Source organism: Triticum urartu, chromosome 1, assembly GCF_003073215.2.
Source record: "Triticum urartu cultivar G1812 chromosome 1, Tu2.1, whole genome shotgun sequence".
NCBI lineage: Eukaryota > Viridiplantae > Streptophyta > Magnoliopsida > Poales > Poaceae > Triticum > Triticum urartu.
The window spans coordinates 33,250,290-33,263,030 of record NC_053022.1 but is presented as its reverse complement, the minus strand read 5'-3'; the positions used below and the strand labels follow the sequence as shown (position 1 = coordinate 33,263,030).

Here is a 12,741-nt window from a genome sequence, read left to right as displayed (position 1 = left end):
CTGACCCAGGATTGGTCGGCTTCCCTTTTTTTTATCCTTCGGGTTGGTAACTACAAGCGGAACTGAGAATTCAAAACTCAAACAAATAGCTTCATTTTTATTAAAGATTTTTTAAAATATTTTTTTTGAAATTTGACCAACATTTATGTATATAAAAGAAATGCTCAACCATCCACAACAACAAATAAATAGTGTACTAATTTGGTGTTGTAGATGCAATATTTTCTATATTTAGCTTGACTTGACAAAATGTAGAACACACTACATTATGAAATGACGGGAGCACTAAAAGTTACACCCACCGTTCCACAATATAAGCCTTTTTTTAGCAAACTATAAACTAGCTTGCTAAAAAGGCTTACGTTATGGAAAATTCGGCCACTACCTCTAAAATAATTGTCTTTATAGGCTGCCTCAAATCGGTGTTCTTTGTACGCAAAAGAATGATGGTATGTTAAAAACAAAGACACATTTTAATAGTTATTGTAGGTAATTGTGCTTTCGGTTCACCAATAAGTAATTAGAGGTGCCATCTTTGATTTGACTATGTGAATCATCGTATGGGACATCAGTACAACACTCTCGTGCAGAGCGATTGTAAGCGGGCATATCCCTTGTAATCACCTCAATTCAGTAGAGGCCATGACTGGTGGCAGAGCCCGCGATAGCGAGCACCTGCGTCCTCACGCTCGATCGCAAAACAAACGGGGCGTAAGTAGGTAAACAAAGCAAGGGAAAACCTGACAAGTAACAAGAAATTGACATTCTTGATATAATTCCTCATTAGTCCTTTGCAATATCCTACTTCTCGGTTGATCTTTACTACGGTACAAGAAGCCGGGGACTTGAAAATCAAGCTCCCTGCAAAATGCAGGAAATTCCGTGGCTGTATCCTGATATGGGCACGGTATATGTATAAGCAGATCATGAGCAGAACCTTTGGAAATTGTAGTTGCGTTGAGGTGCTGGGCATATGGCTGTTTTTCCCCCCGAAAAGGGGATAGCCCAGGCCTCTGGCGCATATCGCAGTGTCAGTCGCGATCTGCAGTGTGTTGCTTGCATCCCCTGGGACCAAAATGCTGCGAAGTTTTGTGGACAGTCTTCCGGCACAATGCACAGAACCCTGTTTGGCATGACCCACAGGGGATGTGGTTACTGTTTCCAATCTGCGACCAAAGTAGACACATATCATGAGGCGTTTGTGCTGTGCAATGTGGAAAGAAACAATAAGAAGAAGCACAGCTTCAATCAGTTAAGAATTCATTCACTCGGAGCATGCATGCGGGCTCAAAGCCAACAAGCAATTATTACGGCTTGGAGATCAGCCGCTGATTTACTTTTATTTAGCATTATAAGCTACGCCAACAAACAATTTCTTTGTCGAAGTTATGACATAGTCATGAGTGATCCAAGTTATATATGAAACTGAATTTGGAATAAGCAGTCTAAATACTATATACACACACCTGCGTAGAGGCACCAAACAAAAGAGTAAAACCCCTAATGGCAACATTTTTCTTTTACAAAGAATGAACTGACCACGAATAGTTGTATAAGAAAAAACACTTAGTTTGATTTTTCGATGCAAAAGAGAGGCAACTGACAGTTTCAGAAACAAAAGGTAGGCAAATGCACCATTCTCATTAACTATTATTACGGTTGCTTGTCTCAGATATCTGTATATGAAAGCAAAGGAAAACAAGTTCACGTTACCTTTGGAGTTCCTTTGCCACATGTAGGACAAGGGTGACGATATCGTCCTTCAGGCAATGGGGCAGGAGCTGGAGCGTCCTCTACACGCCCCCTCCCTGGATTCATCCGCGCTTCCCATTTACGTATTTCCTCCCGAGAAAAAAGATCACATGCACCCTGTCTGAACGCAACACATGTTTCTTCCTTGTCAAGGCGGATATATGACAATGGGGGCAAAATATATCACTAAAAGAGAACTCACCTGAAATGTTCATATCCAACAATTGCAAAGTTACATTGGTAACAGAAGTAATGCCCGCAGTTCGAACACGTCATCTTATTGCATCCTGATATCTTATACTCCCTCCGTTCCTAAATATTTGTCTTTCTAGACATTTTACATAGACTACCACATACGGATGTATGTAGACATATTTTAAAATGTAGATTCACTCATTTTGCTCCGTATGTAGTCATTTGTTGAAATATCTAGAAAGACAAATATTTAGGAACGGAGGGAGTATATAGCGATCTTGCATCGTGGGCACTGTTTTGCATCCCTCATAATTGCCTGGAGGCTGAGTACTTCATCTGTCAAATTCTGGTCGCCGCGTTCCTGCCTAGATTTTAGGCGTTCCTGCACCAAACAAAACAAAGTTAGTTTTCACATAGGTCATTTAAAGACATAACAGATAAAAAATGACAGCAGATATGTAATTTTTTTTATCTCCAGAAAGAATACGTTTTGCGCTCATTTTACCAAAGTTGGTCGAAATGCAAAATCCTCTTCATCATAGTCATCCAGCAAATGTAAATAGAAAAGAGAAAAGTAAATGTGCACCGATGCTATAATATAAAACACTCCTAGCCATATCACTTTTCTAGATTTCTCATTTTCACTGTTAGCTAATGGATACTCCCTCCATTCCGGTTTATAGGGCTCAGTTTGGAAATCTCTCCAATCAAGATAGATAGTGAATGGTAGAATACATTTCGTAGTTTGCAAAAGTGCTTAATTAGTACACTCGTTTTTCTCAAAAAGTTGTCTTTATCGATGCATTAATTACAGTGCAAATGCATGCATGAATCACCACCAAATGACTACGAAATGTATTGGTGGGTTTTCTCTTGATCCTTGCATGGAGTGATTAATGCACCTTGAAATCTGAACATGTGAAGGCAAGTACTAGAATTGAGACTCATAAATCCGAAAATCAAATTTTTTAAGATGACCACTATAAACCGGAAAGGAGGGAGTATACTCCGTCCGGTCCTTTTTACTCTGCATATTAGAATTCTTTGAAGTCAAACTTCACAAAGTTTGACCGTATTTATATGAAAAAATATCAACATCTGCCATGCTAAAGTTATATAATATGAAACTTTAAGTCATGACACATCTAGTGGTATTGATTTTAGATTTTGAATGTCGGCACTTTTTTCTACAAAGTTGGTCAAACTTTACGATGTTTGACTTCAGTCAAATCTTATATGCGAACTAAAAAGGACCGGAGGGAGTATATTAGTAGTAATGAAACAGCCCCACAATTTAATTTAACCATATCCAAGATAAGCTAAATATATGTGAGATAAAGTTCTCCTACCTCCAACTTTCGAATTTTTTCCTCTGCTGTCATACATTGTTTCCCCACATGACGGTGAGATGTACAAAGTGTGCAGAAGCTGAATAGACAACTTGGACACACTGCATCATTACTTTCATCCTCCAAGCAAGCAGTTTCGCACCTTGGACAATAAACTAAATCATTCATGGCATCGAGCGTTCTCTGAAGAAGCAGTTTTTCCCAACGTTCATACTCATCCTCCGCCAGAAGTGTTTTCAATATGTAAGGAGAAACAACACCTTCACATTTTGTATCAGGACACGTCAACTTCAATACAGTTCCTTCCTTGACATGTATTTTGCAGTATGTTTGAATGCATTTCCGGCAAAAGAAATGATGGCATGGAAGTGTGACAAAATCGACACCTGTGAAGTAATAACTTTTTTAGAAAATGTAGAAAAGTAGTGAATTAAAATTAGAAGCAACAATAATTGAGATACCAAGGGTTAACAAATTAAACGGAAAATATCCAAGTTGGACATGGCATGCATCATGAATACCCCCATTGCACTATAATTTTTATTGTATTACAAAAAAAAAGACAGTACCCTCAGAACAAAGGCAAACAAAAAATTCATCTGAATGAAAATCTCTAATATGCCATCTATGCAATGGTGTTACAGGTGTAGTATGTAGTTAACTCAAAGAATAAGGATAATGCATGAGGTAATGGGGACTAGCGAAAATAGGCCATTGTTAGTTACTCCCTCCGTAAGAAATATAAGAGCGTTTAAATCACTAAAGTAGTGATCCAAATGCTCTTATATTTCTTTACAGAGGGAGTATAACACAGCTCAAGACCTCTACGTATAAGTCTCTATATAACACTACAAACAGCTATGCAGAAAACTAAGACTTACCAGGAAACTCGCTGAAGCATATCATGCAGTCATGAATATCATGTAAGAAGGCTTCATGGCGCTTATCATCATCGTATCTCACAATCCTTGTAATTATAACATCAGGTGCAGAATCATCTCGACAAGCACGCTTATCCCCACCATCTTCATGACAGGTTAGATCACCCTTGCTTAAAATTATCTCATCAGTAAACCCTAGGTGAGAAAGTAAAGAGTTTTGGAGCCACTGAACCCACTGATATATTTCTTCCATGCCCTGTTGCTCTTCCCAAATCATATCAAGCATTTGACATAATGATGAAATCTTCACTGTGTCCAGCCATTCGGTGGAGATAGTGAAAGAGGGAGGTTGATGACTCGGGTAAGACGAAGGCAGGTAGCATGTTAGTAGGATTGGAGGCAAATGCTCAACCCTAAACTTGTAAACAAGATTATCCAAGGCATCACCATTGCATGTTTCCCCATAATTTAATGTTCCAGTACCATAATCAAGCTTTGCTGAGACATCTATACCATCATCTGGTATCTCAATATGTACATGAACCTGTGTAACAACATTGACATATTAAAACCTCAATTGCCTTCACTAGCAAGAATTAATATGGCTGGAAAATTAATAATTGTGATGGACATACCTGGAAAGACCGCTGACCTTCTTTTTTGTTTAAAATGACTATGCTGTCTCCAAAAATTGCTTCCAAGGCAAATATCTGGGCATTAAGTTTAGTTTGTATCAGACACAAAAAAGTGATCACCGTACGTCCAATCCAATTAAAAAGCAGGCGCACACTTTGGTGTATTTGAGAAAGAAAAAAAACATATGTCCAATTTAAAAACAAAATAACAGCAAAATAAGAATGAGAAATCAGCACAAAAGCAGGCATGGCTTAACTGGTACACAGAATATCTCTTCTCTGGGTGAGCAAAACACAACGAAAATGTCGTTATGAGCGCAGGCCTGCTATTTCACACACAACATGAAAATATAATTCCAGACCTCACAATCGGCCCTTAAAAATTACACGCTATATCGTTTAGAAGACATCGTGCGCTAAGGGGCTTTTGGATCAAACACATGAACACACATTTTAAATATCTAACGCACTATAGCTTCACTATAGCACACTATAGCGTTTAGAAAAGGTCCGCCGTTAAGAGGCTTAATGCACTATTTAAAACTATGCTATAGAATCATAAAGTACACTACGGTGATCTAATATAGAATGTACTCATTTAACTTATTTATTTCCATGAAGCTACTCAACTATGCTTTACCATCTACAGTACTGAAGAGCAAGATGATGCATCCCCAAGTCTGAAAGAGAGAAAAAAAGCTGACACATCACCTCGTCCTCCTGCATCTGATGGTTAGCGCGGAGCTCTTCCTGACTCAACTCCATGTCAATCCCTGCCAGCTTTCCTGCTATTTCTTCCTCCACGAGAGCATCCTCAGCGGTGGCGACGGGGACGCCCACAAAGGCGTCGTCGTCGGACACCTCGGCGGCGCGGGAGCGGGAGCACTCGGGGACCTCCGCGGGGATGGGGTTAGGGTTTAGGGCCTTCCAGTGAAGCTCCGGCGCGGGCGCCACACATCCAGGGCCTCCCCTCGGCTTCCAAGACTTCCGCGGCATTGCCGTCCAACGACCTTGGTTGCTACCGACGACTACACGAATCGGTCGGGGCAGTCGTTTTGCTCCGGCCACGAATTTGGCGTCGGGCAGGGCTTGAGGACAATGAATCACGCACGGGGCGGTCGATTAGAACACGTTGTCGCGTGTGCTTGCGCCGCCTGTGCCACCTTTTGTATCGGAGAGACTTGCGAGCGTTTGATCGGGACTATGGTAAGATTTACTGTTTGAGATGTTGCAAGTCTGTTTATGTTCGTTCGGACTCCTTCAGTTTTTGTGATATTTGTTTTCTTTTCAAGCCTTGAGCCGGAGAGTTTATAAGAAAACTGGCCAAAAACCATAAAACACAGAACGCATCACGCGAACCAACCTGTGGCAGGATGGTTAGAGAGATTGTGGTATTCCCAGCCTATCAAGTTTTAAATTGATGCTTGTATTTATTTCTGGATTTATTTCAGAATTTTCGGCGATGCACATTCAGTGAAAGGAAACGTTTCCGTCGACAACGAGACGTCTACAGTGACTTCGTAAATCTAAGATGATATGCCGGCTCAATCTTTGCGCGTGTATATGAATGCTTGTGTCTGTATTGATGTTCAGAAAAACACAGAACGCACCACGTTGCTCCCGTGGCCGTGCCCGTACACGAGTTGACGACCAAGTCACACTGAGTCCACCTTCCGACTTCTTACTGGTTGTAAAGTGGCTTGATAGCTCTGTAATTTGGCTCATGACCACTGGCTTGGCTTGATCTAGGTGATGCATGATTCGTAGTTTGCTTGGGGTGTGTGTGGCTGCTAATCCTAGTGAATGACGTTGTAATTAATAGTTGAAAGACATTGTACCCGGCTTCTTTGCCGCTTCTTCTCTTTGTGATGATACGTATACTTATGCGTATTTGAGAAAAAAAAACCGACCAAGTTATCCTACCAACCAAAGCCGACACCCAAACATGTCAACGCAATGGCGGAGATGAAAATCCGGAGCTTTTGATCCGGACTATGGTGTAAGTAAGATTTATTTGAGCAAGTTTTAGTTCCCAAGCTCACATGCTCCTGCCAGAGAAGAAAATTCAAAAAACCTAGTAAGACAATTCAAAAAAAAAACTAGGAAATTTTGGAAATAAAAATATCTAAGTGGTCTACATCGTGCAAAGCTTCGTGACGAAATGACACTTGTGGTGCCTTGTGCGAAGAACAAAATCAATGCTCTAAGAGGACATTTTTAAATCCCATAGTGGCTAGTGATTTTTTTCTTGGAACAAAGCATCACAAATCCGTGCGACAGCTACACCGACTTGATGGCGAGTCAACAAAATCAGGGAGGAGTATTCCCTGCGCGACATTGCCGACAAGGGCAAGCGCGGGGTTCCTAGGACAGGGTCGACGTTGGCCGAGGAGGCCCTGCAAACCACGTAGGAGGAAGTCGAGCGGCTCCTCCATGAGTGCCACGCCGTGGACGGGCAGGGCTGCCGCATCCCTGCCCTCCTTCGGCCCGTGGAAGGACCACTCTGATAGCAACAACGGTATGGACGGCGATGGAGGTGCCGCCCACCAGCCCGGCTAGGCATACAAGGTCACCGTCCGCTACTAATTAGTTTATTTTTTTAGTTTTAGTTGAATGGACGAAATATCGTTCGGTTTATGTAAATTACATATATCAAACTTATTTCTCTTTGCATGAATTGTGTTGTGTTCGCATGAATATGTCCGAATTTGTTTGTATTGGGGTGGTGTGTGTGTGTGTGTGGGGGGGGGGGGGGGGGGGGGGGTGATGTACGTGCCGACAAATACTATGTGTGTTTTGATGCCGGCCGGCTCCCATATCATGCATTGTCCGCGAAGAGTCTGTATGTATGTGCCGACAGATACTATGTGTGTTTTAAGGCCGGCATTGAAGATTCCCCAAGATTATGGGGTAGGTTAGATGCAAAACCATAAAAAAATTATATTGCCACTATTAGGTGCCGGCACGCCGGCCAAAATTTGGGTCGGTCGGCTCCAATACAATGATTAAGGGCCGTTAGATCTGCGCCAGAGCCCCACACCACAACCAGAAACAAAGGAGCTATGTGCCCCGCATTGGCTTGTCCCTGATGCGTGGCGGCGACGACCGGCTCAGCTTGAGGAGGGGATCCCCCGCTAGTGCACCCTCGCGTGCCCCTTGGTGACCGCGCCCAACCCCACCGGTTGCAAGCTCGAAGCATGCCGTCGGCGAGCTCGAAAAACCATCGTTGCTCGCCTAACTCGTCGCACTGCTGGTCCCGCAGGTCGTCGTCGGTTGGAACTCCCGCCCCTCGCCACCGACACTCGTCGCACAGGTTTCCCCGCAAACGATGGCCACCAGTCTCTGCCATCCAAAATGGATGTAAGAAAATTTTCGCCTAGTCGTAACAAAAACTGACGGCGGTGGCAGCAAAACGTTGTCGTCTCGTCGCAGGGTGGTTGCTCTGCCATGATGGATGTATCAAAAAACTAGTCGGTTGCAGCAAACTCTGAAATGGTTGCAGCAAAACATCCTTGCCATCGTTGCAGGTTGCAACACCACCATGAATGTATGTAGCAAATTTACTTGTCGGTCGTAGCAAAATCCAACGATAGTTGTAGAAAAAGCATCGCCACCGCCGTGGCTGGTCATAGTTCCACCTTGAATGCATGTAGCAAAAGCCACCACGGGTTCCAACATCTAGACGTCACGGGTCCAGCATTTGGACGTCGTAGTTGCAGCACCCCCGGTCACGTGTGGTCACCACCGGCTCGCGCTGGGCGGCCAAGCAGTTCCAGCAAACTGCATGACCGGCTGCAACATTTTCACCGCCGGTTCCAGCATTTCGTTGTTGGTTTCCAGCACCGCACGGTGGAGGTCGTTACCAGGCCTGAGGTCGCCGCCGTGCTTGTAGCTCGCCGCGTAGCCGGTGCCAGAAAAATCCAAGGCCGGTTGCAGCAAAATATGTTGCCGCTAGAGCAAAGTCTCCTCACGGAGGAGGTCGTCGCCATTTGTGTGGAGATAGAGGGCGCAAGCAGGCTACCTCTGCACGGGAAAGAGGAAAAAAAGGAAGAGGGAGCACAGGAGGTGCCGGACAGCGCGCGGTTGTGAGGGTGGCCGGCGGCGGCGAAGGCGCAGGGTGGTGGAACCTGCTAGGCGGCGACGGCGCGGCCGTGGGATGTCCCGCGACAGGATTTGCGCGTGTGGTGAAGGAAGAAGAAGAAACTGACGTGGGGCCACAACAGCGTGTATCGTCGATGGGGTGTTGTGGGGCACACGATTCGGTAAGCTCCAGTGGCGTGCGCGACCGGCGGAAAGTTCGGTCGGCACGCCGGGTCTGAACGTTTTTATTTTTATTTTTGAGGGATCAAACGTTTTTCTTTGGACGACGATAACTGCCACACGTGTGGGTGTTAAGGAGTCTGCCCACATGTTTTGTGTGATGTCTAAAAGAACCAGACTACACGCCTACGTGTGGGCAAAACAATTAACGCCCATACGTCTCTTTTTTCCTTGCGGTCCCTCTCACATGTCTATGTGTGGGCAAAATGCATAACGCCCACACGACCTCTCTCAGCCACCTACTTCACGGTCCCGCACGCCCCGCCTGACAGTCATCACGCGTTCTCGTAGTTGCCATGGTCCGGACCCTCTTCAATGTTCGTTTAAATGCAGTTGTCATGTCGCTGAACTACAGTTGCCATGTCGGACAACTACAGTTGCCATGGTTGCTCAACTGCAGTTGCCATCTCAGGTCGAGTGTCAGATGCCATTTTGGACAACTGTAGCTGTTGCCATGTATGGTCTGGTTTACTATAGTTGCCATGATTTGAAACTTTAGAGGTTGCCACCTACTAACACTAAGCAGTTGCCATGTATGGTCTGGTTTACTACAGTTGCCATGATTTGAAAATCTTAGGAGTTGCCACCTACTAACACTAGGCAGTTGCCATGTAGCGCTATAAAGAGACATGGCAAAACAACATGTTCGGATAAAAGTGAGAGTTGCCATCTGCTTACAAGCACACTAGGGCAGTTGCCGTGTACCCTGCAAAACACATGGCAACTGACATGCTCAGGTAAAAAAAAAGAGTTGTCATCTGCTTACAAACACACTAGGGCAGTTGCCATGTACACTGCAAAACGCATGGCAACTGACAGCTTGGGTGTGGAAGAGAAGAAGGGCATGTGGGCGAGATGGCAAATGCCCACACACCAGCCCTTGTGCGTGAGTGAAAACTGACGTGTGGACGATCTGCTAAACGCCCACACACCGGCCCCTCCGTGTGATGAAACGGACGTGTGGGTGACCGGATGAATGGCCACACACCAACCCAGTCCTACATGGCACCACAAACATGCCAAGATTCATGCATCCACAAACAGACGTGGATCCATGCGTGTGGGCGAGATGCAAACGCCCATACGTGTAGGCGTTAGTGTTTCCATTTCCTTTTTATATACTATTCCTTCAGTTCCAAAATATAGTGTGTCCGCACTTCCCGAGATTTAACTTTGATCATAAACTAGTAAGGTGCCCGTGCGTTGCCACGGGAAAATAAATATAGTTCACATGACATATATACATATAAATAATCGATCAATCTCTCACCCAATCCTCAATTCCCAACCCACCACGTGCCTCCCACAAAAAAATATGCTCCTAAGCAAGGGTAATGGCCATTCTTCATCCACACACACACCAATAGACGCTCAGATTTGGACAGCCGACAAATTGGAGTGGCACGGTTGGTAAAACTGTGGACTTTGCCCGCTTTGTAAACGTGTTGACGAGACGGATGCACACCTCTTCTACAAATGCCGCTACACCATAAGGCTATGGAACTCGGCCATCCTTGAATTCGGTCTAGCGCATATCGACACCTCCTCTTGGCACTTGGATGGATCCGTTTTGGAATGATGGGAAAAGCGAACCTGCTTGCAAAACCCAAACCGACGAGCCTTGGCCTCGCTTACAATGCTTGTCTCTTGGACAATCTGGAACGAGCGTAATACTTGGGTCTTCCGACGCAAGAGCGCGCCGCCTCTGGTCCTTCTCCGTGCTATCATCAACAACATAAGCTTTGGGTTCTCGCGGGAGCTAAAAAACCGGGGTGTATTCTTGTGCGCGAGTAGTTGCCATGCCGAGCATGTGGGTCATTTGTAACACTTTAAAAACTCTTCTCTCTTATTTAATGAATGCGACAAATCTTTTGTCTCCGTTTGGAAAAAAAGTAGACTAATAGACTAACCAATTAAAGTCTTCACCTGAAGACAAAACATGCATGTACATGTCGTTGCATGCCAAATTGAAATATGGAGGTTGTGAAGCCAAATAACCAACTCTCGTTTGTAAGGAAAAGAAAATACTTATGACCACATGCTTGTATTTAGACATGCTAGGTCCAACACATGTCCTCCTTTTACATCAATGATCTTCTCTTCTTTACCACTACTGCCGTCCTCTTTTTCTCCCACGGCCATCTTCTCTATCTTACCATTACAGCTGCTTCCATTGGTTCAACTCGTCGTCACCGACAACATGCAACTCATTTCAATCATACATACAGTACAATGTTCAAGGAGCACTCCAGCTTTTAGATACATAATTGTTGATGTCTAAATTGGATCAAGCATACATAGTACCTCTGCACAAATTACACGAGAATGATTCTGTCAAAAGAAATGATGCAACCAACAGAATTCATATTTTGGCTACAATAAACAAAGGATAAAATTAGCACCAGTGCGGTTCAGTTTACCCGATCATAGTTCTTCTCTCGCATATGTGGAAATAGTCCTACTACTTCAACATGGAAGCCAGGCACATCCTTCATGTAGTAAATTGTATGTTCACAAACCTTATGAACATTTAAAAATGTAGCCTGCATTTTCACAATCGCCTAAACAATATTGTTCACCCGAACTGGATTAAAAAGTAAAAGGGTATATGAAAAACAATCATACATTAAAACTTACTGTGCGAACATCTCATATATGCTCAGATAGTAGTGTGATTTGATCATCCAAATTGCATCGAAAAGTTGATCTCAATATATCCGTGAATCCTCAATCATTGCCTGGTGTAGAGGAAGAAATGCTCAAGGCACATAGACAGGAAAACCAAATCAACATGCCCGTTCAAGTGATTGATGCCGGTTCCATCGTTTTATGTACAGAAGTATGGCACTGACACTACAAGATACATAAGGTCAGCTGAGACCGGTACATTGTTTACCAACTGTTCTTTGTAATGCTTGAGTCATCCTCGTTCACCTCCAATCTGAATGTTTTCCCAACACAAAAATTTACACATACGTGCAACTTCAACAATGTTTGTGTTCGCTTGTCTAGAACAATTACCATTCTAGTCGTACAATTGCAGTTATACCTTTTGCGTACATGGTCCTTGCACTTAGGATTTGAAATTGTTCCTTTTGCATATGGTTGGAGCTGCCCATTCACCATCTTCCTCAACATCCTAGTCCTCGTGATTGGTTACATCTAAATGGCAATTAACATTTATGTAACAACTTGTATAACTCTACTGAAAATCATATGCATGCAAATTTTCAACAGCTAAGTTATCCCACACGGTATTTCGCAAAATGATTTTTTTAATGGGTCCAAATTGAATGCAAAGTAACCATTGATCCACAGAGAAATCAAAAGGGTAACAAACCATTCCATTTTCTTATTTTGTATGCTAATCATGTAGGTCAGGCATCGTCACTAATTGTAGCCTCAAAGTGACACAGGTTTATTTAACTTTGCAAACAAAGATAGTAAGATGGAGACATCGAGAGGAAGCGAACTATCAAATTTCAATCTTCATTATGCAACTAATAACAAACAAAGCTTAACAATATTTTCTATTTTCTTCTCTCATGTTTGTCCGTGTTTTTTTATGCAACTACTCAAGGGAATGACCATGTCTTTTTTAGCAGAAAA

At 43.5% G+C, this 12,741-nt stretch overlaps 1 pseudogene; it reads right to left on the bottom strand.

Moving 5' to 3' along the window:
* Positions 1 to 831: 831 nt before the first annotated feature.
* LOC125547273 lies at positions 832 to 5,808 on the bottom strand (annotated as a pseudogene).
* Positions 5,809 to 12,741: the final 6,933 nt, after the last annotated feature.